Raw genomic sequence first — 26,061 nt, 5'->3', positions numbered from 1 at the left:
ATCTATAACAGTTAGAGACAAAATAAAATAAAATGCACATATAACAAAAACGCAATTAAATTATAAACCACTCAGTACAGACTAAGTATTACAGGAGTTGTCAGAAAGGGTATCTCTGTTAACATGTGAAATGCACCACACACATTAAAAAAGGAAACTATTTCAGCTATGGCATAGGTGAATTTTGAGAAGTTTAAAACGTACTTCTTCCAAAAACTTTCAGGGTTGTTCTTATAAGCAGGCCTGAGCCTGGGCTAGAGCACAAATGCTCCCCACATCCCCACCACCCACCCCAAACTGAGGCCTGCCTTCCTCTCTTCCCATCCCTGGCCCTCTTCCTGATAGGAAAAGCATCACACGCTTGAATGAGAACCCCAGCACACAATGCAATCTAAGTCCACAGCTACACCCCACAAAACAGCCACCCTTGCTACCACTTGGGCCTAGCATGAGCCCACCAGAAGCATGGTCAGCCCTGAGGAAGACGAAAGAGGTGCTAGGGAAGAGGCCCATGCAGGTGTGGGCGCAGGCTCAGTCCCTCTGGGCAACAGATTCTAGGTTCCTGGGACCTGAGATGTACCTGAAGGGAGATGGTATAGTATAAGCTCCAGGTGGGCTGCCTCTTGACCCCTTCGAATCCTCCCCTTGAAGTGGGGGAAGCACCTAGACTTGAGTCAAAGGAGGGCTTCTAAGGTGTGGGACCCAAAGCAGGGACCCCAGATACCCAGGTCTAATGGAGGTAGCTGTAAAATGAAGAAATTCCAATATAAAAGTCTTTCAAAATAAATATTCCTCATATCAAAGTTCTTTCAATACCCTTTCAAGTTCTTAATTTACATATTTTCTTCTCTAGTAAAAGAGATGCATGCTTTGATTAGATTTTCAAAGTTCATAATGTTTGTTTTACATAGATCATTTAAATTTGCTTGTTAGTATTTACACACATAAAAGTTTTAAACGCACTTTCCTAGAAATGTTCAAATGTATCTTGACTTAAGAAAAAAAATGCAGCCCCGGAAAAGTAAAGCTTTGCAAGTCAAGCAACATTTTGAACACGCACTAAAGCGTAATGAAATATTCCTCTTTTTTCTGATAAATTCTCAATTCTCATTCTATTTTTTAATGATAATCATCCTCTAAATCAACTGTCACATTGTATTTAATATACATTAAATTTTCTTGATTTCTCGATAAGAGTCAGACTTCTAATTCAGCTACATTTCTTTACTTTTTTTCTTTTTTTGAGACAGGGTCTCACCCTGTCACGCAGGCTGGAGTACAATGGCACCATCACAGCTCACTGAAGCCTTGACCTCCTGTTCTCAAGCAATCTTCCCACCTCAGCCTTTCAAGTAGCTGGGATTACAGGTATGTGCCACGACCCCTGACTAATTTTTTAATTTTTTTGTGGAGATGGGGTCTCACTGTGTTGCCCAGGCTGGTCTCCAACTCCTAGACTCAGGTGATCCTCCAACCTCAGGCTTCCAAAGTGTTGGGATTACATGTGTGAGCCACCACACCCAGACTACATTTCTTTAGGAACATCTTTTTGTGTGTATTTTCCTTTGAGGGATTCTGACTCTACTCTCTTTACTCCCTTCATCTTTCTAAATTAGTGATATTTTCCTGTCCCTGGTTAAAAAACAAAAAGAAAAATATATTTCTAGAATATAGAAATGAAATGTGGAACCAAGAAAAGATATATTAGAGAAAATGACATAATGTTTTTTTCTCATGAGTCCTGATTTGTGGGCCATCTCAGCATGGTCAACACTCACAATAGTTGGAAAGCAATTTACTTTATTACTACAGCCTCTCATGAACATACTATAGGCAGAATATTGTCACAATATAAAGAAAAACTTCTTTAAAAGCCTATTTTCTACTAGAAAATGGGCAAATGACTTGAACAGACATTTCACTAAAGAGGACATATAGGTGGTAAATAATACATTAAAAAATGTTCAACATCATTAGCCAGTAGAAAAATGCAGATTAAAACTACAAGGACATATTACCACTGTACACCTATTAAAATGGCTAAAGTAAAAATACTGATAATATCAAATGCTGGTGTGGATGCAGAACAGCTAGATTTTTCAGACATTGCTGGTAGGAATATAAGATGGCACAGTTACTCTGGAAGTTTGCCAGTTTTGTATACAGTTAAACATATACTTACCATATGAACCTACAATCACACTTTTGCATATTTTGCCTAAGGAAATCAAAATTTATGTTTCTACAAAAACCTGTACACAAATGCTCACAGCAACTTTTTTTGCAACAGCCAAAACGACTCAAAGGTCCTTTGATGAGTGAATGGATAAACAAACAGCATTACATTTGTACAATAAAATGTTTCCTTAGCACTAAAAAGGAATAAAGTATTGATACATGCAACGACTTGGATGAATCTCAAAGGCATTATGCCGAGAGAAAAACCAATCTCCAGGGGTTATGGGCTGTGTGATTCTATTTATGTTCTCAAAGTGACAAACTTATAATGATGGATCAGGATGGAGTTAGATGAAGAGCGTGATTTTTAAGGAGTAACTTGAGCGAGATTTTTCCCATGCTAGAACTATTGTATATCCTGATTGTGGTGACTGACAAAGCTGTAAAGTCTATTGCCAAAAAGAATAGGCCGCAAACACTGACCTGCACAAGCCCTTCCCAAGGGGTAGTCAGTACTTGAGTATTTGCATTTTTGTCATGGATCTGCTTTCCACAGTGCATTCACTGCACTCTGATTCTCAGTGCGGCCCTCTGGAGTTGGAAGGGCAGTGTCAGTAGCCCTCATTGATTCAGCAAGTCTAACCATCACCCAGGTGGTTATGGAAATGGGCAGATGAAAAATACCCAGGCTCCCAGAATTTTATTCTGTTGTCTTTCTCACCACATCCCCTCTCAGCCAGACTCCAGGTAGGGAAGTGGGAAGAGAGGGTAAACTCTGCTCAGAAGAACTATCTTTGGGTATTGAAGATAATGATTCTGAGACCCCTAGAATTTTCTCTTCCAACTGGGCCCTCATATTGTGATCAGAGGCTGTCATACACTATGAAGGAACTCATGGGTTGGACTTTTCATCTTCTCAACCTAAACACATATATATATTTTAGGGGGGTGGGGAGGACAGGGTCTCATTTAGTTTCTCAGGCTGGAGTGCAGTGGTGCAATCATGGTTCACTGCAACTTTGACCTCCCAGAGTCAGGTGATTCTCCCATCTCAGCCTCCTGGGTTGCTGGGAATACAAGCACATACCACCACACCTGGCTACTTTGTGTGTGTGTGTGTTTTGCAGAGACAGGGTTTCATTGTGTTGTCCAGGCTGGTCTCTAACTCCTTGGGCTCAAGCAATCCACCCACCTCAACCTCCCAGAGTGCTGGGATTATAGGTGTGAGCCACCACGCCCGGGAAAGATATTTGTATTGCTTTTGCATTTACAAAACCTGTGACTCCTTTCTCAAGAATACGGATATAAACTCTTGCCAGACTATAAATCACAAGTAATAACAAATATAATTTTATCCTGATAGCTTCAATTCATGCTACATTTTCCCTCCACTCTTGCCTCATCTATCTTAAAGTCCAAACAAAAAAAAGCTAACAACAAATCTGGGTGGCCTCCAATAAAGGGTGCCTTCTCTTTGTCTATTTAAAGTGCGCTTGTTATTTAAAAAAATTACATTCTATTAATAACAGATGCCTGGAATCTTACTTCTGTAATATACTGTAATTAACAATGCAAATGTGAAATAAAAAGTCTCGTTATTTATCAGATAGACATGAGTAGGTGATTATGTACTTAGAGGTATAAAATGCATAATGAAAATGCACAGTGGTAATTGTTCCAAAGGGCTTCTACTACTGAGCCAAAGATAGAGTTTTTAAAGTGAAATAGAAAGACTGCTTGCTTCTCTATTTTTTTCAGTCTATCCCTGTGCATAATATCATTTCAACTCAATTTATCTAAGCTCAGCTTAAATAATTTCAATTTTTTATAGCATCTTGTTTAAACTCAAGGCCAACTGAGAAAAAGTATTAGAAAGCCTTTACAAATGATATATTTCTGTTTTTCCAAAATATTCATATAACTCAGGAAAATTAGAAAGACCAGTTTTATTAACCGTTTTTTAAAATTCTATTTGAAAGGAAAGCATTCCCGGATGAAGGGTTTGTATATCATATTTCAGACCTAAGTAAACTTTTATAGCTGAGCTGTAAAAATAGTCATTTATTATAAAAACACTGCCAAATTTTTAACTATAGCCCTGCCAATAGGCAACTGTAATAATCCAACAATAATCATCATCATTATAATAAATCATACAAAAGAGAGGCTGCTACCCTCTCCAGCCAGGCAAAAGCACTCTCATGTGTTCCAACAGAGAGAACCTAACCCGATAGACAGCCCAGTTGTCAGGTGCCCTTCTTTCCCAGCACGACAGTGGCAAATTTTGAGAATAAATTCATCAGGAAGACCACCCTGCCCTCATCCAATATCCTTTTTGTGCATCCAAGAGGACCTAAAAATGCCATTGATCAAAGGTGATTGTGTTACTCCCTAACCGAATTATCTTCCTCCTTGTCCCATAACACCATAAAGCTTCAACCCTGAAATAAGAGGCCCAGTTTAGTTTTTAATATTTGCAAACATACGGTGGAAAGGAAGGGAATCTTAGACCCAGCTTAACTCAAACCAGAACTGAGTTCTGCTCCTGGGCACTGCTGGGTTTCCAATTATCCTAATGGGTTCCTGCACAAGCCAGTCTTAAAGGGGCAGAATCTTAGGCCCATCCTGGCAGGCCTTCCTGCTCCCAAGTCTCTTGGTGCTTCCACCAAATGAATGATTTTGTGAAGGAAGGGATGGAGAGTGAAGACAGGCCCCAGTGAAAGCCAGGCAGCCCAGTGACAACCACCCTAAGAGGCCCTAGTGTAGCCATGTTTCTCCCCATGTGCCTCTGGCCTAGAATTGCTGAAGTGGTGAAGCAACCTGAATTCAGCCAGATAGGAAGGCGCAGGGGAATCCTCTTTGGATTCATTGCCAGTATGTTCATAAGTTAGACACTCTTAAAGAAATGCCAGTCTCTACTTCCAAGAATGTATAGAATCTTGAACAAGTCTACTAGTCTAGCCACGTTAGACGTTCTTATGGAAATTTTCACACAAAAAATGTTATCAACATACCCATTGTTTTACATGCTATTAAAGTAACTTTAAAAGTTCTTCAAAGTAAACTTTTTCCCTCCTTAAATAACTGAAAGAATTTTTTGAGCTAGTAAATGGTCTTTAAGAAATTTATTTTGGGCATTTAAAGAAAGTTTCTCAATTATAGAATATTAATTTGTGATATTTTATTTTCTGAAATCATCATATGTTAAACTCAAAAGAAATAACTATTTTCTTTTGTTTATTGTTTGGGAGATGCTTATTCCTTACTCCTCATGTGTTCATGTAGAGGAATTTGCACAGTTAGAATTACTTCCTTAGTGTCCCTCCATCACTTTCTCAGAGTGGTGAGTTGGAGAACAGGACTGAGTCAGCACTTCCTGGTTCTCTCCTGAGAAGCTAACTATCTGCCAAGGTGCCCACCATCCATTTCTTCATGCCCTGGGGAGTGGCCCCAACACAGGTAGAGTCATACTCACCTGTGACCCAGTGAGTATGACTCTAATGCAGACGTAAAATGTTAGCGAGCCCAATTGCCCATGGACCTAAGTCTCATTCTCAAAGCTGATGCTTTGATTTCCATCCACTGACTTCTATACAGTACCTCTTTCAACAGGTACCAGACTGGAGCAGGAACAAAAATAGGGACATCATGTTTTACCTCTCCCAACTGTAACATATGTCAAGTGCTGTACAAGTTGTGAACTGAGAGAACCCCCACTCTGTGTCTATTTTCCAGGTAGAAACCATTTAAAAGGGGATTTTATTATATTGGAGGTTTTGCTTCCTATACAACAAGAAATAAGTAAAAACCCCTCTGGCAATTTACAAACACAGGCATTTTGTAGACTGAGGAAAAGTAGAGAAGAGCTATCAGACTCAAAGACTTAATAGATTTGATGAAATCCTTGTAGAATTTATAAAAATGTAGATTCCATAGAAGACCTCTGCTTTGGCTCTGCTCACCCACTCACATCTTCCATTGCAGACTATGTGCACCTTCGGCCAGGTCAGGCTAACCCAGGCTCCTTGCCAGCTGTTTCCTGAGGCTGAAATCCATTTTTCTCAGATGTACAGGTTTTATTTTTTTAAAGCCAGAAATATAAGTGGTATTCCATCTCTGGACACTTTGAGAGGTAACTAAAATCACAGAGATTCTTGAACTTCCATGTGATCCAAACATTTAATTACCACCCCAAGGCCTATGATCTCTTAGCAGGCAAATATTAACAAACGCACACTGCTGTTGAGTGGAAAGTAAAGTGAGTGGAAACCCAAATTTTAGGAGAAATCATAAAATAAGAAATGCTTTCTCTTATTAGATGCAATCAAACTCTAGCCACCAAAACACAATAATATTACAAAATGGAATGCTTTCAAAGACTGTAAAAGAATTGTTGAGCTTGAATAATACTTGACACAGAGAAATGATGCAACAGAAAGAAAAAGACGAACCCTGGAAATGTCAGCATGGCAGAAAGAAATGACCATCTATAGGAGATCTGCCTTTTATGTTTCTAGTAGATATTTCTTGAAGAGCTTCTCAGAGGTCCACTTGACCTCAAGCCTTATTCTCAGAGTATTTTAGATCTTAACATTCCTCATGTATGATGTGGGACTTCAAAATCTCCTAAAAACTAGTGCTATGATCTAAATGTTTGTGCCCTGGTGTTAAAACTTAGACCCCAGGGTGATGGCATTAAGCGGTGCAGCCTTTGGGAGATAAATGGGATTAGTGCCTTTATAAAAGAGGACTGGGGGAACTTGTTAGCACTATGGCCTTTCTGCTATGTGAGGACACAGCTAGAAGGCTCCATCTTTGATGCACAGAATGAGCCCTCACTAGACACTGAATCTACTGAGGCCTTGATTTTGGACCTTCTGGCCTCTAGAACAGTCAGCAATAAATGTATGTTGTTTATAAATGACTCAGTCTAAGATATATTATTATAGCATTACAAATGGATGAAGACAACAAGTACTCATTCTTTTCCTCAGTCTTTAAGGGGAGCCCCAGACATGAAGAAGGCAATACAGAAACTCTCTTGGTAAGATGGTCATGCCATCACTTGAATAGTGGCTTGTCCCCAAAGACATGCTGGATAGGAATGGCTACTGGACTTGTGAGACCCAGTGCAAAAAAAAAAAAAAAAAAAAAAAAAAAAAGCAGAACCTATTGTTCAAAAATTAAGAATTTCAAGATGGTGACAGCGGTATGTTAGCAAGCATGGGACCCTATGTAACTGCACAGGTCAGATCCCCGTGGAGGCCAGCACAGCCTCTGGAGCCTCCAGTGGGATGAGCCACCAAATGAACATTTTTGTTTCTCAAGGACCCCAAAACACTTTACAAAATGTTGAGGTTGGAAAATAAGAATTCACAATCACCCATCACCCTTTTCTGTCAACACTCTTGGTACCTGTATTAGTCTATTTTTGCATTGCTATAAAGAAATGCCTGAGGTTGGCCGGGTGCGGTGGCTCAAGCCTGTAATCCCAGCACTTTGGGAGGCCGAGACGGGCGGATCACGAGGTCACAAGATCAAGACCATCCTAGCTAACATGGTGAAACCCCGTCTCTACTAAAAAAAAATACAAAAAACTAGCCGGGCGAGGTGGCGGGCGCCTGTAGTCCCAGCTACTCCGGAGGCTGAGGCAGGAGAATGGCGTGAACCCGGGAGGCGGAGCTTGCAGTGAGCTGAGATCCGGCCACTGCACTCCAGCCTGGGTGCCAGAGCGAGACTCCGTCTCAAAAAAAAAAAAAAAAAAAAAAAAAAAAAAAAAGAAATGCCTGAGGTTGAGAAATTTATAAGGAAAATAGGTTGAATTGGCTCCTGGTTCTTCAGGCTGCATACTAAGCACAGTGCTGCCATCTGCTCCCGGTAAGGGCCTCAAGAAGCTTACGATCATGGCAAAGGTTAAGGGAAAAGAGGGAGTAAGACAGAGGGAGGAGGAGAGAGAAGGGGAGGTCCCAGAGTCTTAAACAACCAGATCTCCTGTGTACTACCAGAGCTAACACTGACTTATCACCAAGGGGATGGCGCTAAGTCTCTCATGAGCAATCTGCCACTGTAAGCTAATACCTTCCACCAGGCCCCACCTCCAACACTGAGGATCACATTTCAACATGAGATTTCAAGGGGAACGTACAAACCGTATTAGCACCTATACATCTAGAAATCAAGCATTGTCTTTAGACTCTCACAGGGGGGCAAGCCGAAACATGTAGAGAGTGGATAATATCACCAATGCTAGAGCCTTCAGCTACAGGTGGTGAAGCCCAAAAGTAGATATCACAATTCCCAGTCACCACCAAAGCTACCTGTAACCTTGTCATTCGATTTAGTAAACACTGGCACTTACAAAACATAAATAAGTGTTCTCAGTGCCAAGTCAGGTCTGCTTCATTTTTGGCACAAGTTTTTAACTGGAAACCATATCACATGGTAATAATATTAAAGGAAAACACAGATACAGAGCTGAATGACTTCCCTCTACAAGATGAGATACATCAATGATCCTGTTAAATGCCCTGTTGTGCCCTAGACTTGACATTATCATTGATAATAGTAAGAAAAGCCTTGTTTCTGAATGTGCCCTGTCTTATCTAGGATTTCTCTTGCAATTTCACTTTTCTTGAGGTAATTCTGTTTTTCCAACTTAGTTTATCTTCCCATTTCTACACAGACAGGTACAGACACACGCAGAAACACACACACACACACACACACACACGCACACGCTTCTCTTAAAGCAGGTCACTAAAAGCAGAATACATTATTCTGTATTTAGCCAACAGTATTTCCTTCTTTGCAACTAGTTGTCAACCAACATGTTTATGCTACCTATAAGCCTTAAATTAAGAATGAGAAAAACAGCAATTTAGGGGTAAGTCATTCTAACTTTGTTCACTTTGAATCTTCCTTTCCATGGCAATAAATACAGTTTTCTTGATTCAAAAGCACCTAGGAAGTCTTCTGGGTGTCGATGTTTGAGGTTTAGTTGCATGAATGCACAGGTGTAAACCAAAGGCTGTCTTAGTTTTTTTCTAATTTATATAAATGTAAAGGGTACAAGTACAGTTTAATTATATGGATATACTGTTAATGGTGACGTTTGAGCTATCAGTCAAATAATGTACATTGTACCTATTAGGTAACTTCTCATCCCTCACCCCTGTCCCACTCTCCCACCCTTCCAAGCCTCCAATGTCTGTTATTCCACACTCAATATCCACACATACACATTATATAGCTCCCACTTAAAGAAGTGAGAATGTGTGGCATTTGACTCTCTGTTATTTCACTTAAGATACTAGCCTCCATTTTAATCTTTGTTGCTGCAAAGACATGACTTGTTTATTTTTATGGCCGTGTGTGTGTGTGTGTGTGTGTGCGCGCGCGCGCATGTGCGTGTATATAGTATATTTGTATATACCATATATATACACATCATACACACACATGCACACACACAGTTTTCTTCACCCAGTCATCTGTTGATGGACAGTTAGGTTGATTCCATGTCTTTGCAATTGTGAACAGTACTGTGATAAACATACAAGAGCAGCGTTTTTCTTGATGCGGTGATTTCTTTTCCTTTGAGTAGATAACCAGTAGTGGGATTACTGGATAGAATGGTAGTTCTGTTTTTAGTTCTTTGAGAAATCTCTAGACTTTTTTTCATAGCGGTTGTACTAATTTACACTCCCTCCCAACAGTGTATAAGTGTTCCCTTTTCTCCACATCTTCACTGACATCTGTTATTCTTTGACTTTTTAATAATAGCCATTCTGATTGGTGTGATATCTCATTGTGATTTTGATTTGCATTTCTCTGATGATGAGTGATTTTGAGCATTTTTGTTCATGGGCTTGTTGGCCTTTTGTATGTCTCCATTTGAAAAATGGTGTATTCATGTCCTTTGCACACTGTTTACTGGGGTTATTTGTGCTTTTGTTGTTGTAATTGAGTTATTTGACTTCCTTGTAAATTCTGGGTATTAGTGCCTGTTGTATGCATAGTTTTAAAATATTTTCTCTTATTCTCCAGGTTATCTGTTCACTCTGTTGACTATTTCTTTTGCTATGCAGAAGTTTTTTAGTTTAATAAGTCCTATTTGTCTATTTTTGTTTTTGTGGCTTGTGCTTTTGAGGGCTTAGTCACGAATTATTTGATGAGACCAATGTCCAGAAGAGTTTTCCCTAGGTTTTCTTCTAGTATTTTTATAGTTTCAGGTCTTACATTTAAGCCTTTAAACCACCTTGAGTTGATTTTTGCATATGGTGAAAGTCTAGTTTTATTCTGCGTATGGCAATCCAATTTTCCCAGCACCATTTATTGAAAAAGGTGTCCTTTCCTCAGTGTACATTTTTGTCAACTTTATCAGAGATCAGTTGGCAGTAGCTATGTGGCTTTATTTCTGAGTTCTCTATTATGTTCTGTTGATTTCTGTGTTTATATTTATACCAGTATCATGCTGTTTTGTTTACTATAGCCTTGTAGTATAATTTGAGGTAATGTAGTATGATGTCATCAGCTTTGTTCTTTTTGCTGAGTATTGCTTGGGCTACTTGGGCTCTTTTTTGGTTCCATATGAATTTTAGTATTTTTTTCTATTTCTGCAAAAAATAACATCCATATTTTGATAGGGATTACATTGAATATATAGGTTGCTTTGTGTAGTATGATCATTTTAATATTATTAATTCTTCTAACTCATGAGTATGGGATGTTTTTCTTCGTGTGTGTGTCATCTGTCATTTCTTTCTTCAGTATTTTGTAGTTTTCCGTAGATATATTTTACCTCTTTGGTTAAATGTATTCTTAGGTATTTTAGTTTATTTATATATTTTGTATTTCCACAGAATTTTAATTATTATATTATTCTCTCTGAGAATAATTAATATATTAATTATATTAATCTATATATTAATTAATTATATTAATATATTAATTATATTAATCTCTGTTGTATACGTTTGAAATTTTTCATGATAAAAATTAAATTTACAGCAGAAATAAAGCTGACAAAATGAAGTTCATCAATGCTGCTATTCCCAGTTGGCAATATCTGGTCAATGAAACAGGAGGGCCAAATAAAACCTGTGGTCCACCAGGTAGCTCAGAGCTCCTGCATCTCTTCTTCACAGAAGCACACTGTCACAGATGCAGGTGATCCACCCTTTCCTGACAGACCACATTTTTTCTTCTCACAAACCAGCATTCACAGGGCAAGAAGAATTTTACTTCACTTTATTCATCATTGACAAAGACTGCCTTAAGACCGTCTTCCAGGTTCAGATCTAAATCAAATGAAAAAATGACAGCAGGAAGAAGGAAACTACCATTTTTTTTAAGCTTCATGACTACCCATGCACAAAGTGAGGTACCTGGGCCATCATAGTGATTATGCTCACATTTTACCCTGAAATGGATATTTAAGATACACATCACATACTTGGGGACAGGCATATGTCTGGGGCTTGGAGCTGGGCTGTCAGAAGAGGTTGGGAAGGAGCCATTTGTCCCAGGGCTCACATTCACAAAAGCCTCCACTTTGGACTTTTGATCTTCTCTTTAAATGAACTTAAACATGGTCATTGTATTTCTGTGTGTTTTACAATTATTGGTTTGTTAAATGTAAATATTTGAAATATTTTATAGTTTTTCACTCATGTTTTTACCATGCTTGCTTTTTACTATACAAAGGATTTCAAAAGAAAAACAAAACAGCAAAACAGACCAAAAAACAACAATGAAGGAAGTTGCCTAGGCCCCTTTCTGACTCTAAGAGGTCCTGCTCCAAGAAAACAGAGCTGACTTTCTCCACAAATAGAGGTCACAGACATTTTCTCTTTTTGCTTCTATTGATTCCTTCTGTTGTTGGTCATTTGTCTATTTTCCTAGGGTTTCAGGACCCTTTCAAAACAAGCAACAAGGAAATATATGAGGCGATCGATGAGATCCATGTTACAGTTAAAAAGAGAAATAAGCAAAACTTGCTGTGGGAAAACTGGGTCATGGTAGAAAAAAATAATTTTTAAAATTCCAGAGAAGAGCAAATGAGACTCTACTAGCTTTAGTATTTCCCAAATGTGACCAAATAAAGAGGCTGAGTAGGAGGATGCCTCAGTACCTGGGCTTGAAGCATGCTCTGTGACATGCTTGTTTGCTTGTCAATAGCCCTGAAGCCCTGTTCTTCAGGTAGCTCTCATGTGGAAATGGCCTGTGTCATTTATAAGCCTGCCTCTGCTTCCTTTCCCACACCCCATCCCCCCGCAGAAAGCTTCCTTTGCTTCTGAAGTCTTCCTAGTAGCATCAGAGAGTAAAATTATTCATTTAAAAAAATCCAGTGTCCAAGTACCACAGGTTAGTAGAAAAGGGGCTGAGAAAGAATTAAAACCCATATAATATCAAGTAAGTCACATTTCATTTTTGTTTTTGTTTGTGTGTATTTGCCTTTTATTTCAAGAGCTGTAGTCTCGACTGATCAATAGTCAATCTTGTTGGGCGAAATTGTCAGGAATTTAGGGGACCCACATTAGTTCCAAAGCTCTATCTAATTGCACAGCTATGCAAATCCCTGAAAGGGATACAAATGGTTTAACCTTAACCCTAGGGGTCCCCTTCCTGGAACTGCATCCTGGAATGTTCTCAAATGGAGGAGTCAATGAGCTGGGTTGTGACTAAGAATGAGAAGGCAGCAAGACAGCATACCTTCTTCTCCATCTAGAGGTGTGAGCTGTAAAGACAGTGGTCACACGACAGGCACACCCAGACCAAGTCCCCCGCTTTTGGAGTGCAAACCTCTACTTTCTGCGTAGACCCTGAGAATCAATCAGACCCAGACTTCTAAATTCTAAGGATCTCCAAGTACTTGATTTGGGTTTCTTGGGGGTATCACATATAATGATACAATGATAACTTTTATAAGGATAAATTCAAAGTCATATAGCATATTTCTGTTTTATTATCATTGATTTTAGAAAGTAAAACTGAAATTCAATTGTCAATTTATTTTGGAATAAAGCAGACCATGTACATGTCAACCTCAATCCCCCTGAAATCTTAAGCAAAACTAGAGTCAAGGATGAATTTGCATCATTGACACTGTGTTACAAACAATAATCATGAAAATTCACCCTCCTCCACTGCTGAGTCTTGCCCCTCAGTATAGATTAGTAGTTTAGTGAGTTGATGTGGAAATGTTCCTTATTATCACAGTTTTATTGCCTACCTCAGTACATCTGTTCCAAAATTCATATAGAAATGGCCAGACATTTCAATAAACCAGTATGTCTTGGAATTTTCATATAGTTCCCAATGCACTAAAATCTGGATGGAAAGCTGGTACTTTTAAAATTTACAATCGCACAGACTGAGCAACATCTGGATAGCTTTGCTCTGTTGCCTTCCCTGTTCCTTTAGATTTAGACTCAAGTTATGATGTGCATGAAAGGCCAACAAACCTTGTGTGTGGCAGGTGTGAGTTGAGGCTGACAAAGACCTAATACTATGTTCAATTCACTTTGATACAGCTTTGTACAAAATACATGGAACCCTCCTCCTGCCCATTACCAAATATCATAAGCAACGGAGAGGACAACGGAGCAACAGGAGAGAATTTTTTTACGAATAGAGAGAAATAATTTGCTATGTAAACTAGGGTTCTCAAATTAATTAACCCTGATCATGTCCCTTGTTAGTTTGCACAAGACTCTGTGTGTGTGTGTGTGTGTGTTTGCACAAGACTCTGTGTGTGTGTGTGTGTTTGCACAAGACCAATTTCTAACACATGGGAAGAACAACATCTAGAGTTCCCAACTAAAGGATCTACTTTCCAATTTCATCAGTCTCCACAATGAATTTCAGAATTTCCTTTTCAACTGTCTGTATTGATGAGAGACAAAAGAAGAGGAGAAGAGAGAAAGGAAAAACAGGAGGGAAGAAGGAAGAAAGCGTGCCTGGAATGATGTGTATGGGCAAATGTAACTGTAATACTATAACTAAATACTTACTAGTGACAACTTCATAGTTCCTATGAATCTTTATCACACTTACTGTAAAAGATGCTGAAGTCTTTTCTTTCATGAAGTGTTATTAAAAGTCATATTGCAGTAGCTGGCATTGGTGCTTTGCTTTAGGTTTAAGGTAGGCAAAGTGCTTTTTTGTGAGAATAGGTTAGATCAATCTGAATTTTCGACCTGACCTTCCCCTCACCCCTAATAACTTCCTGGTTCCTTAGTCACAGAGTGATTTATGAGCAAGAACAAAGAATGATGTATCTATCCCAGAAGCAAGGGAAACTAGAAAACTTATTAAGGAGGAAAAAAAATGCAGAAGGAAAGAAAAGGGAAGGAGCCAGAGAGAAAATACTAGTTTCAGAATAAAGTACCTCAGATTCTAGGCAGCTGTAATTACCTAGTAACTGAAGAAATAAAATGTGGAAATCCATTTTATAAAAAATCAATGTTTTAAACAATTTGAAGAGCTCTCATAATTTTAAATCTCACTGCAATGTCCATGTTCAGAGCTCTGATCACCTTTAAAGAGGAGGGCTCCAATAATTTTCAATTGTTCTTCACTGGGAAATCTCCAAACCCCCATTCTCTTCCAAATGGAAGCAGTCTTAAAACTATGAAACACACCAATAATTTTAAATGGCTCTCTCCCCCAACCCTTTCTATTTTATGCCCCTTCTTCATCTTTTCTCAACTTTTTAGACAACGACTCTCCCAATTTTAAATCTATTTTTTTCAAATTCACAATTGCAAATTAATTCCTAATAACAACTGATTCTTTTGTGCCTTTTTCTTAAATATGTGAACATAACTTTTTCTCAGATTAATGGTAACAAAAGTATAGGGCTTACGTTAGGAAAACCCCTCGTAAGAATGTTTTTATTTAGTGCTTGCAAAAAAAATGTAAAATTAATGAATAAGGATTTGATTATTTCTAACCAACAATTCCATAAGGAATACAATTTTATATTGAATTCCAGTCTCATTTTCAAAGACCTTCCGTAATTAAAATGCTTCAATCTTCTTCAAATTAGAAAAGCAAATTGTTACATATCATAAGTAGGCGCTTTTCTGTTTAATGACAGTCACTCAGATGATTTATGACACACATTATTTTATATCAAAGTACAATGAAATAGGCATTACCAAAGGTAATCTCCATAATGTCTGGAAAGGGATCAGAAACCTCAGCGCAACAATGAACGCAGTATTTAAAATGCAAAACCCAAAGACATTATTATGGTTTTGATTTCTTATGGCACAGCTTCGCCTGATCAGTTATATTACCAGTGCAGCACAAAGGGTGTTTGCGTATGAATGCTGCTAAGATAACAGACGGGAAAAATGAAATATAAAGTCAATTTTCATGCAGAAATTGTTATCAAAGGGATGATAAAGTAAAACTGTATAATCACAAGAAAAAACAATTGATGAAGAATAATCTAGAATAGGCCAAGCTGACTATGTCTGATTTCAGCTTTTAAACTCCTGTTCTATTAAAATATGTAATAAAGTGTTAAGATAATATATAAACAAATCCAACTAGAGCACTATGTTGATTATTATTTAGACACTGCCTTCCAAGATCTCTTTGCAAATGAAATTGAGCAGCAGCTTAAGTGTGCATATCATGAATGGGGAGAAATTTTCATCAAGCTCAGGCTCCTAAGTCATATGAAAAAAATAATAATTCTGAGTTTTAAAACTCATAGTTGCTTTAGTGTAGAATGGAATCAGCAAGCACCAAGGGAAGAATAAACACACATACATGCACACGCACACACACCACAATTATTTTAACACACACAAGTGAAAAGTCATAATGTTGGGGAGAATGTGGCCTGCTAACCTTTATCTTTCTGGAATAAGATGTAAATAATGCCCAAGCACATCCTGTATTAAAGGGCTACCCATTAGAATAAAGGCCTCTCCCCACGAGGATGCTGTTTATCATGTAGTTTGCAAGCAGAAAGGTGGCTCTTTCTAATTCTTTTAAAGACATTTTGCTTGGGGCCTCAGAAATTAAACAGAGAACAGCAGGGAAGGGGTTTACTATTTAATGCTCTTGGTTGTAATTTTTTAATTAGCCATTAGGAAAATGAAGGCAGGTTCAGACAGGGATGAAAAGAAAGACTTGGAAGAAATACGACTTTCTGCAAAGAGCCCGTGGAGATTACAGGAAAGACTCAGGTCTCCAGAGAGGTTCCCAACACAGAAGGAACTCGCAGGCCACTTCCTCATGTCCCTTGGGCAAATCTAAACCTAGTTGTTTGAAAGCGTGGGGTTTAACTGGATTTCCTAAAAGATGTCATGTCTCAGGCTCAAATTCTTACAACTGAAAAAAAGGAAATGACTGGAAAAAAGACAAAAATGCTGAAAGAACAGATGTGGCTGATCTTGGGGTCTCAGCCTCTGGAGTGTTTACACATGCCTCCACACTTATGGGAGAATTCAAGGGAAGAGAAGACCCTGTACTTGGCCTGTTGCTTGTTCTCTAACCGCAGGACTTGGTAGGATACTGGGGAAAGGCAGAGAGGAAAATGCAAAAGGCACAGAAGATGTTGGAAACCTTGAGGGTATATGCCTTTGTCAATAGTGAATCAAGTCACATGAATTCAAAGGCAGACCTGCTGAAAACCCTGAATGAAGACTAGTCCTGGAACATAGAGCAGAAAAAATGTATTATTCGCATAGAATTCATGTCTTGAAGTAATTTTAACAAATAAGAAATTTGGCAAAAATTGAAACTATATTAATAGAGGAGATTCCAATATTTTTAATCTTTGGAAAAACCCGAAGCTGAATTCTCTAGCCTACATTATTCATATCTGCTCCTTCTATATTTCCCATCTCGGTAATGGCACCATTCATTCAGTCACTAAACAGTCAATGTCAACCTTATCTTCTCCGTCTAATCAGACACGAGGTCTTGTTTATGAAACTCAGGATTCAGCTCAGGTCTATCCTTCTCTCCCACCTCCACCACCTAGGTTCAACCTTTCATTGTCTCTCTCCTGGAAAATTGTTGTGGCTTTCCAGTTAGTTCCCCTGCCTTCAGTCTGTCTCCAACCACCCCTCAATCGAACATCTACTGATTGACCAGATGGAATTTTTCTAAAATTCCATCCTATTACTTCAAGATTCTGGTTAGGTAGGTATAAGATGAGACCCAAGGAATATGCATTTTTATCTTCTGGATATGAACATTTCTAAACACACTCAAAGGTGGAAAATATAAAAAATCAATCCCCTTACTCTTATTCTTTAACTTCAACAACCTCTTTACTGCTCAACATTTCCCTATACCTACCCCCACTTTTTTTGCAGGATCCTCACTCTCCCCCTTTTTTCCTGCTGGAGAATTTCAAGGCAAATCATAGACATTGTATCATCTGATCCCTGTAAATGTTATGATAGTGTCTTAAAGTAATTAATAACCAATTTGTATTTATAGTTTTCTTAATTGTATAAAAATGTTTTCACCTTTGGTTTGGAGTAAGTCTGAATTTAAAACACTTTCCAGGTTTTCTGAAGACTAGCCAGGTATGAGTTCCAAAGCACTATAAGATAAAGTTGAAACTCCCTAGCAGAGCACCAAGGGCCCCATGTGATCTAGAACCCCCATCTCCCTCCAGCCTTTTTTCTTAGGGCCCATCCATCCAGCTTGCTTCTTACACTTCAGCCATTCTCATCACCTTTTAATTCCCCAAAGGTTTCAATGCGATTTCTCTCCTCGAGCATTTGCTTTACTGTCCCCTCTGCCTGCAATGCTCTTCCTCCTCAAGTAGGAAATTGTAATTTGATGATGATACAACAGTAAGAATTTAGGCACAAAAGCTAGACTTGGAATGTAGCAACTTTCAGTTAGGGTGACCATATAATGTATTATCTAATTTGCTAGTTAAAATGAAAGGGTACTATTAATAACTAGTCAGTACATAAATTCCCAGGATGGTCCCAGGCAAACAGGGTCCTACGGTCAGCCTATTCTTTACGTTGTATGTTTTCAAAGGATGAGTGGGTTTTTGGTAAGTGGGCGACCTCCACTCTCAAAGCTTGACCATCCTTAGTGAGGATCAGGCCACAACCAATCGGCTCCATAGAGAATGGTCCCAATTTCCAGCTTTCCAGGACAGCCTGAGGCAACAAAATATGGTTGAAACCTTGGACAAAACCTACTACTACTAGAAATAGATTCCCTTTCCAGGATAAACAAGAAGAATTCAGTGTCCTGGGGCCCTGAGGGAAGTTGGAATTATTGCATCACCCTCCTCTGGAATGATTAGAAATTGTTAAATCTTTTTTCGTTAGGGATCTTACTCTTTCTTCCTATTGCATGTTTAGGAATATGAGACGGCAATAAATCTTTCCTACCATCCATAACAAGTTCTTGTCTTAAAATCAAGGCTTAAGCAGGAAAATAATGTGATCCCGGATCCACTGCTGTGGTTATGATGCTCCTGTAACTAGCTTCCTTGTTACTAGAGCTTCCATCTCACACCAGCACTCCTGGTGCCTACTCTACCTCATCACGGGAAGAGAGCAGGGTTATGTCTGTGACGGCTAGACTGCAGGTAGCCATGTGAAGAAAAAGAGATGCAGGACAATAGGGTAAGCCCCATGGCTTTTCCTCCCTCCTTGTTGTCTTGTCTTCCCCCTACTGTGGTTCCTCACACTTCACCCTTCAGGAGCCCCAGTCCCCTCCTTTTTGCCATTGTTGAAGTGCTCTGGATGGCCTAAGTCCAGGCTTCCTTCTGACATATCCTTGAATCTCAGTTAGGTCCTTTAGGTTACTCAAAAATCTTTCAGGTTCATCTCTATCCTTCTATATTCGATCTAAGTAAAACGACAAGATGATGGGGGGAGTAGTTCAGTTCTCTGATGGAAGGTACGTAATACAATGTCACTTCACAAGGGAGTCAAAGGGTCTTGAATCCAACTTGAAGCCTGCTACATGACTTCTAACTGAAAGCAAATAACAGTTTTAAATTATATGCAAGTTAAAAACAATGTATTGAAATATTGCTGATATTTGGAGTTGTCTGTGTTTGTATATCTTCCTTAAAGGTTTGGATGAAGAAACATGAAATAACTTTGTGGTGGTGACATTGAAATGACCTAGTAAACTGACGTTGTCTGTTGGCTATTTTAATAATTTTTATTTGCTCGTTTGTTCGAGACTTTAGTTTTAATGGCTATATCTCAAATAAGTCCTTGTTACCGGGTCCCAAAGGATAATCTCTAGGGCTTTGTAAAATCCCACCTTTTTAAAAAGAAAAAGAAATACTTTCATTGTAGAAAATGTCAAACATATACAACATAAGCTGTATAATTCAATGAACTCCCTCATATCCACCCTGCCTTCAATAATTATCATCATTCTGTCATTCTTCTATCATCTACATATCTACTTATTCCCCACTCCAATGCCATTATTATTATTATTTTAAATAAAATAATACATAAATGTATGTACATTGGAATGCATACATCTTAACAGTATAATCTTTACAAATGGAAACACCCATACACTGCTTTTTCAAAAATTATAAAAACTATGTAGTGAAAGTTCCTTTATCCTGGACTCCAGGAATAACTTAGCCACTATTTATAGTTTTTGCATGATCTTTTCAGTCTTTCCCTTTGATAGAGTTATACCAACATATCCATGTATAGGAACACATTTATACATGCACATACATTCTTAATGAGATTGTATCAATGTCTATTTCTTTTTTTAGGTCAGTGCACATTGTTATTTCTCATTTTAATGGCGGTATAATGTTACAGTATATGGAATTACCATGTTGATTAACCATTCCCTTATTTTTGTCCAGTTAGGTTGTTTCCTACTTTTTGCTATCATAAATAATGGTATTATGAATATCATGTATATATATATTTTTTTGTACACTTATTACTATTCATGTAAGGTTGAATCCCAGAAAAAGCTCTAGGTCATGTTAGCGCTAAGCTATGAAATCATTCTTTTCCACAAGAGAGACTCTTCCATGAAAGTCTTCCAGTAATAAAAGCTTTGTGGCATGAGATAAAAATTACAGGACTCCATTCTTTGTGCTTATGTATCACTGCATAAATAAACATTACATGTTTTGGAAGTTGGTGTTATGATTACACCGGAATGACAAAATTTAAAAAAAAATGTAGTCCAGAGGTTAAAGAAGTGTCATCTGAGGCAAGCTTGACCAATGGAGGCTGCTTGCAGTGGTTGGTTGGGAAGAATTTAATGGACACAACCAGGTTCAGATGGAAAGTTACACTTGTTGGAGGAGGAATAACTGCCCCGACTTTATGTGGGGAGAGTTATAGTCAAGTATTGGCCATCCTTGGTGTAGAAAATGAGCCTTACATCTGGAGAACATTTTTGTTACATTAAGCTTTTTTTAATTATGAGAAAGTATCAATAACCATTTCATGAGCTATTTGGAAGTTTACCCAATGAAGTATTTGGGAGTAGAACCATCCTATTCCTAAAGGGGTATATATGGAAAAATGGGCATGGCCTATAGGTAAGTCCTACCTCTACTCTCACTTCTGAATTTTCTTCTTTCAATTAAAAATAAATCCATGATGTTTGCAGGTTCTGATCAAATGGGTGTTGGCAAGAATAGAGCTTGAAATTGATCAATTCTAAGTTACTTAGGTGTTAAAAGTTGAATAAACCATGGCCTCAAGGGCAGCAGGTAACCTCATCCTCCATGATTGTGCATGTTTTGCAGCAGGCAACCACTAGCAAGACTATTCAATGTTATTCAGAAAGCCTCACTCAAAGGCTGCCATGAGAAAGTGCAGAGAAAGGATTTAAGAAGTATTCTGAAGTTTCAAAAGCGCTCTTTCCCATGAGGATGGATGTTTAACTCTAGTGTTATTGTATTTCATTCTAAGAAAAGAGATGGGGAGCCAAATGGACTTGGAAATTTGAGGCAGTCAGCACCAACCAAAGAAGCCCGAAGCCAAAAATTGCTGGAAAGGTGCCACATGGTTACATGCAAAAGCAAAAGCGCTACCAAAAAAATGTTGATCACCATGTGACATTTTAATAGAGGTATCTATTGCATTTACTGTCATAATTTTGGCCTTCTGCTTGGGAATAAATATTTTGCTATTAAATATAAAGGGAAGGGCATCCAAAGACCTGGTCTGAACTTAAGAATTATTTTTTTTTCTTTTTGACAAACCAGGTCATGGCACACCTTCTTTGACGCTCTGGCCAGGCATCAGAGCACTGCCACTGTGACGGCTGACCAAAGCCAGCTCTCTGTGGGTGGAAGATGAGGAAATTGAAAATACAGAGAAGACAAAATATGTCTCCTTCGTGTCAAGGTCAGTTTAGGAATGTATGTACTAGCATAGATAAGTTCTGCAACAGGACTTGAACCCACTAGGGTTTGCCAGGGAATCCTGATTTAGGGCTCCTGCAGATTTATAATGTGCTCAGCCAGGGTCAATGAACTATTGTGTACCAAATCTCATCCTCCATTGATTTTCCTATGGCCCACAGAATAAGAGTAGTTTTTGCATTTTTTAATATTTGAAAAAAAATTAAGAATATTATATCATTATATTAAAATTATATAAATTCAAATTTCAGTGTCCATCAGTAGAGTTTGATCACAACACAGCCACACTCATGTGTTTACATATTGTCTGTGGTTGCTTTTGTCCTCCAGTGGCCGACTTGAGAAGTTGCCACAGAGACCAAATGGTCCTCAAAGCCAAAAATATTTACAAACTGACCCTTTAGAGAGAAAGTTTGCTGACTTGTATTCTTATACAAGTGGCCAATGAGTACTGCCCTGATTGCCTGCTAAGGCAAGGTTGGGTTTGGGTGTCAGGCATGAAGCCCATCTTTAGATTGCTTTTCCTAAGACTCATAAATGTTAAGCCCTTTAGTCCTTTCTCTCCCACTGCATAGCTCTGGAAATGTACTGATCTGCATTCTTCGTCTAACATGACATTAAAATGTCTTTATATCAGGAAATGTATATTTTATGGAATTTGAAGAGTATTAGTGTCATATACATACTGGATTTCAATATAACAATATGAAAAGTGCACATGTAATTTTACTTTTGTATCACACTAATACTAAGCTACATGATGGTAACATTAAACCAGTGTGACAAAATGATGCCAGTGTAAGATGTAAAACTGCTAATATCACACAGCAAGTTGTTAGTGTCTTACAATGGACTCTGAAGAACAGTGTGATTAAACTTTCTCAAGCTTTTCCAGCCTCAGTTGGAACCCCAGTGACAAAAGAGGATAAATTACCCTGGCAAATGTTCGTGCCAGCCTATAACAAGTTTGGCCTTCAGTTATGGCACTAGGTCTCTTCAGAGAAGCCAGAGGCATTCCAGGAAAAGAAATTCTATGACTGAGTCAGGGGACCTGCCTTTGGTCTTGGTTTTGGCAACCATTTGCTATTTTAATTCTAAAATCTTAAACTCTTGTATCCCACATGCTGACAACAAACTCCTGTCTTTCTATTTGTCACCACTTTTCTCCTCTCATAACTCCCACCTTTTCACCTCCTCCCACCAAAGCTTCCAGGCCACACCCTCCCCTTTGCCTCCCAAACCCAGATCTCCCTCTTGACTCGTTTCTACCTCTTTAAAATCTAAGTTCATCCGTCTTCCTTTTACTATCACTTTGGACTTTCTTGCTTTTTAGCTTTTCCATCCAACCCATCCTGCATCCTCCAGTCTTTTGGTTTCTCTGCTCCTATGCCTGGGATGTGGATTACTGCTAGGAAAGTCTAACTGCCACGTGGACCGGTGCCTTCACATAGCAATGGTTTTCAAACTCACTGGGCTCTTCAATGGCCCTGCAATTCCATGAGTTCCTGCTCCATCCCTCTCTTGGCCCTTGTGGTGCACTTTTTCCTAACATTTTATTTTCTCTTCAAACTCCTTACACCATAGCTTTTCCTCTCATTGTCAGCAAATGCTCTTGCATCCTACCTCACTGAGAAAAACAGCCCCCTCAAACACTAACTCCCTCAACTTGCAGAATCCTCACCTACAAACATCTTTACTGGTCTCCATCCTTTCCTGCTGTTTCCATCAAACCATTGTCCCTCATCCTGTTCAAGGCTAATCCCTCCACCTGTGCCTGGGATCTCGTATTCTCCTGCCTCCCCAGCAGACACCTAACTCCACCATTCCTCCCTTTTCTGTGTCATTAACTTTCCTTTTCTGAGTTCACCAACGTGTCTCTTCTCAGTTCATAGTGTCAAAGCTATTCTGCATTAAACAGACAAGCAAACAAATAATCTTTATTTGACCCCACATTCTCTTCACCTTCTTTTCTTTTACAACTGGAACACACACATACTTTCCCTTTACTTTCCTTCCTCTTCATACTTTAAGCTACTGTCATCTTAATTTTGTTCGCACTCTTTAAGCTTAGGTCTCAAATGACCTTCATGCTGCTGCATTCAGTGATGGTTTTGTGCGCTCAACTTATAGAAACTTTCTTCCACACTTGACATTGCTGATCATTCTTTCCACCCTAACATTTCCTCCCCTCTTGGTTCCTAAATCCTCCTCGCTCTTACACCCTCTTCTGGATCTCCTCCATCTCTCTGTCCATTCGTGTTTGGACTCTTGCAGAGACTCCTCTGTTGGCCCCATACATGCTGGTGTTCCCCAAACCATAAATCTGGCCCTCTCTTCTCACCCTGTACAGTCATGCTGAAAGATATCAGCCAAACACTTCACTTCAACCACCGCTTTCATCCTGTAGGCTTCTCAATTGGTCTTTCCAGATACTTTGCTGAGCTCCGTAACTACATATCCAAGTGCAATAGGACATCTACACTTGAATTTTCAACAGGTACCTCAAACTCAGCATAGGCAAAAGCAAGCCTCTCAATGTCCATCCCCGAACTATGTTTCCTGGTTCATCTGTCCAAACATTCAAGTCAAATGTCTTGCCTAGACTCCAGCTGCTTCCTTGTGCCCCATGGCAAGTCGCCAGGTTCTTAACATTTTTCTTATCTGTCTATTTCTTTCCATTTCTACCGCAATTTCCCTAGTTCAGGTTCTGATCAATTTTAGCCTAGATTATACCCAAAGCCCCTTTACTGTCCTTCTTCCTCTAGTCTTTTTCGCCCTTCGTATTTACTCTCTGCATGGTTGCCTGGGGGAATCTTACAGAACTGGTGGCATCTGATCAGACACGCCTCACTGGCTTAAATCCTTCAGTTACCTCCAGTGGCTTTCAGGAGAAACATTCAACACAGTTTGGCATTCCAGGCATTTCACAATTGGCCTCTGCTTATATCCCAGTGTCATCCTCTATCCTTCTCCCTGGGACTCACGACATTTACCTGGCAGAACTGTCTGTTAGTATTTGGCAGTTTCTTCTGATTGTAAGAGCCTGAGATTCACTCTGGTTACCTCTAAGAAAAGGAGGTTTAGTGAGAGTTGTTTACCCATGGAATTGGATTAAACATAGGAAGTTTTCAGGAACTGAGTGTGTGTGTGTGTCTATGTGTATACACATGCACACATGAGTATGCACCCACACATGCTCCATTCTCCTCTCTCAACCAATCGACTTCCTCAAAACTTCGTAACTTCATTTTTCACTTAGGACCCTATTATCTGTTCTAGCCCTGAGTCTTTTTAATAATTTGTTTTTCCCAGCCTCTTGGTTAATTGGCCCAAGGCTTTGGTTGCCCATTTCATAATTCCTGATGGTCCCACTCTGATGGCCCAATTTATCCTTTCAAATTGAGGCCACACAAGTTGTAGAACATTGGCTACCTGACAGCTCGTTCACCTGGGTCAACTGCCCACCCCTGGTCTCATCAGTCATGGCCAGGAGACCTAATTCATATGTAAGAGTTTATTGCATGTTAATATTAATAAAACAACAAATATTTATGTAACTTTTATGTGCTGGACACTGTAAACACTTTAGATGCATTGTTACCCATGTGATCTTCAAAACAACCCTAAGAAGTAGGTTCTATTATTACCACCACCATTTTAATAAACCAGAGAGAGGCAAGTGAACTGTCTAAGACCTTACAGCTATTACAAGGCAGAGCCAGGATTCAATCTTAAGGAATCTGTGCTCTCACCTGCCACCTTAGGCTACCTTGGCGTAGATTTGCTTAGAAGTATCTTGGGAGATGGGGGGTGGGGCATGGGGACAGGGAATGCAACCAGACAATAATCAGCACCTCTTGTTCCCCAAGGCATCATGCCAGTTTCTACCTCTTCACCTTTACATATGGTGTTCTTTCCACTTGGAATTGTTTTTTCTCTCTCTCTCTAAATATATAAACATTTGGAAGTGAATGAACAAACACATTAGCTGTGTAGCCTTGAGCTCATCATTTCACCTCTCTGGGTCTCAGGTTCTTCATCTGTAAAATGAAGGGGTGGAACCAGATTCTTCAAATTCTACAATTGTGTAACGTTAAGGAAAGAACAAAGGCAACTCAGAAATCAAAGGTGACAATGGTACCATTTTGATATTCCTGTCATCTTGCAGCAGCCAGAGTCTCTGTTGTTATTCTTAAAGGGAATGTGGACATTTTAGTGAATCCATAAATCTTTAATGATATGTGGAGCTCCTTAAGTACAATACCCTAGCAAGTGGCAACCACTTGTTCAAATGATGGTGCACTGAGTGGGTGCCGATCCTCTTTCCACAGTGGATTCCAGTTTATCTCTTAGCTTGAAGCATCTCCTTTTAACTCCGTAACTTCAGAATTCTGACGGGACCGAATAGCAACTCGATTCAATCAAGCCGTGTATTTTTCTTGTTGAATCAGATCACTCGAGGCTGCCAACAATCTATTGTGGTGTATGGAAAGCCAACTTTTATA

Source organism: Macaca thibetana, chromosome 13 (genome assembly GCF_024542745.1).
Source record: "Macaca thibetana thibetana isolate TM-01 chromosome 13, ASM2454274v1, whole genome shotgun sequence".
NCBI lineage: Eukaryota > Metazoa > Chordata > Mammalia > Primates > Cercopithecidae > Macaca > Macaca thibetana.
This window is presented reverse-complemented; position numbering follows the sequence as displayed.